The 3,119-nt window shown below is 45.0% G+C and overlaps 1 pseudogene; it reads left to right on the forward strand.

Annotated features, from left to right (window-relative positions):
• The first annotated feature begins 1,226 nt into the window (after window positions 1-1,226).
• LOC126495286 (40S ribosomal protein S20-like) lies at window positions 1,227-1,676 on the forward strand (annotated as a pseudogene).
• Window positions 1,677-3,119: the final 1,443 nt, after the last annotated feature.

Consider the following 3,119-nt stretch of genomic DNA (forward strand, 5'->3'; position numbering starts at 1 on the left):
GAGTTCTTACAGCATCTCCCCCTTTTGTCTAAATAAGAGACTTCTGAGCCTAATACAAAATTAGATACAATAAGGAGATATATCAAGCATTGTCTAGGAAAAAGAAGAGGCAGAACCATATATAAAAATTAGAATTGCTTCTAGCCATAAATAAAGGACATTGAGCCTATAATTCGGGTTCTTAGAGAAGCTAAATAAGAAGGAGAACCCAAAGAAAATCATATAGGCATCCTCCTGAATATTAACCTTCATCCGGCGATGAAAGGAGACAGAGACAGAGACCCACATGGGAGCACCGGACTGAAATCTCAAGGTCCAAATCAGGAGCACAAGAAGAGCGAGCACGAGCAAGGAATTCAGGACCGCGAGGGGTGCACCCACACACTGAGACAATGGGGATGTCCTATCGGGAACTCACCAAGACCAGCTGGCCTGGGTCTGAAAAAGCCTGGGATAAAACCGGTCTCGCTGAACATAGCAGACAATGAGGACTACTGAGACCTCAAGAACAAATGGCAATGGGTTTTTGATCCTACTGCACGTATTGGCTTTGTGGGAGCCTAGGCAGTTTGGATGCTCACCTTACTAGACCTGGATGGAGGTGGGTAGTCCTTGGACTTCCCACAGAGCAGAGAACCCTGATTGCTCTTTGGGCTGACGAGGGAGGGGGACTTGATTGGGGGAGGGGGAGGGAAAGGGGAGGCGGCGGTGGGGAAGAGACAGAAATCTTTAATAAATTAAAAAAAAACTAAAATCACAAAAAAATAGAATTGCTGAGCGATGGTGGCACACACCTTTAATCCCAGTACTCAGGAGGCAGAGGCAGGCGGATCTCTGTGAGTTCGTGGCCAGCCTGGGCTACAAGAGCTAGTTTCAGGACAGGCTCCAGAGAAACCCTGCCTCAAAAAAAAAATTAGAATTACAACCAGCACGAACAACAGCAGACAAGAAACATATGCTAAATGTTTCAATAGTTATCTTATTCTAAGGAGTCTAAATCTTAAAAATGGCTTGGCTATCCAGGCAGTGGTGGCACACGCTTTTAATCCCAGCACTCAGGAGGCAGAGGTGGTCGAATCTCTGTGAGTTCGAGGCCAGCCTTGCCTACAAGAACTAGTTCCAGGACAGGCTCCAAAGCTACAGAGAAACCCTGCCTCGAAAACCCAAAAGAAAAAAAAAAAGGTTTGGCTCAGCTTTTCTGAGGCGTGGTGGTGTGCGCCGCGCCGCGGAGCTCCGCTTGGCCTGCTCCCGTCCTGACTCACCGCTGTTCGCTCCCCGCTGAGGAACAAGTCGGTCAGGAAGCCCGCACCGCAGCCATGGCTTTCAAAGATACCGGGAAGACGCCCGTGGAGCCCGAGGTGGCGATCCACCGCATCCGGATCACGCTCACCAGCCGCAACGTGAAGTCGCTGGAGAAGGTGTGTGCCGACCTGATCAGAGGCGCCAAGGAGAAGAACCTGTAAGTGAAGGGGCCCGTGCGCATGCCCACCAAGACCCTGAGGATCACTACGAGAAAAACACCTTGTGGGGAAGGCTCTAAGACACGGGATCGTTTCCAAATGAGAATCCACAAGCGCCTCATTGACTTGCACAGCCCCTCCGAAATAGTTAAACAGATTACATCCATCAGTATTGAGCTGGGCGTGGAGGTTGAAGTCACCATTGCAGATGCCTAAGTCAACTGTTTTAATAAATTGACTTAATCGGTTAAAAAAAAAGGTTTGGCTCAGTCATTCATTCATTTCATAATTCTTTGTATCCATTTGAGTACTGAGTATTTAAGAGGATAAGTTAGAGTACCTCTGTCTGACTCTGAGAGGTACTCACAATGCTAAACCCTTTGCCTGTACCTCCTCTCCTTGCTTATCAGTTCCGATAAGTTCCTCAATCAATTAAAATCTTTTTATCGCTATCTTTTGTAAAGCCTGAATCTCTTGACCTGTGAATATCTGTAATGATTTCATCAAATCAATTAATCTCTGGTTCTCATGCTGCACATGTGATCCCAGGTTTTAAATCTTTCCATTAACGATATCTTCTCATCCTTAGCTATTATATGGATGGCATGTGGATTGCCTTCCTGGAGGGATGTTCTGTCTGACAGCTTATCATAACTTTTTAGCAGATTTTGATGGTCAATTTGAACAGTATGAATCCCTTCAGATAATCTCTCAGTACCATTTTGTAAGATTTCATAACCCATTGACATGGATTGACTTTTGCCTGTCAAATTCAGGTTATCATTTTCAATAGTATGAATCCTTTCAGCTAAAGACTGTACCATTCCTAAAAATTTCTCACTCATGACTCTGTTATTAAACCATTTCTTTAAGGATATAATATGGGCCGGGCAGTGGTGGCACATGCCTTTAATCCCAGCACTCGGGAGGCAGAGGCAGACAGATCTCTGTGAGTTCGAGGCCAGCCTGGTCTACAAGAGCTAATTCCAGGACAGGCTCCAAAGCCACAGGGAAACCCTGTCTCGAAAAACAAAAAAAAAAAAGGATATAATATGAAGAACAAAGCTATTAGCCACCATCGTCACAAAAAATATATGTACAAGGTAGCTCATATAGCTCTTACAGAATCCCATCCATAGTAGAAAAAAAGGTTGTTAAATTCCTGGATGGTGATGTTGTCTTCATTATATTGGTGTTGGTGTACAATTTTAAAATTGATTTATTAATCAAATTAACTTCCGCTATAATTTTCAGGAAATTATTGTAAGTGTAATAATCTTGACTGGCCAGCAGGTGTCGCAGTTTCGGCACTAAGGCAGGTCCTAGATTAGTACCTGAGACTTAGAAATACTAACAAATTTAGTTAATTACTTAAGAGCAACACATCTACATACTGAGGTTTGAATATCATACTGAGGGCAGAATATCAAGGAACCCAGGGCTTGCAGGCAGTAAAGAGCCACAAGGTTAATGGCCAAAGTCACGTCAGGCATTCGCAGATCTAAACTGGGAATGCAAGCCTGTGTTCCAGGTACATGGTTAGAGCCCCTATTCCAGGGTCAGAGCCCGGCCTGATCAGAACAGGCCTGGCAGAAGCCAGAGAAGCTGTAGAAATCAGCGAGGCGGCAGTAGCAGGCTGGACCAATGCAGGCCATAGGC

This window comes from Alexandromys fortis, unplaced genomic scaffold, assembly GCF_014885135.2.
Source record: "Alexandromys fortis isolate MF-2015 unplaced genomic scaffold, M_Fortis_MF-2015_v1.1 scaffold_462, whole genome shotgun sequence".
In the NCBI taxonomy this organism is placed as follows: domain Eukaryota; kingdom Metazoa; phylum Chordata; class Mammalia; order Rodentia; family Cricetidae; genus Alexandromys; species Alexandromys fortis.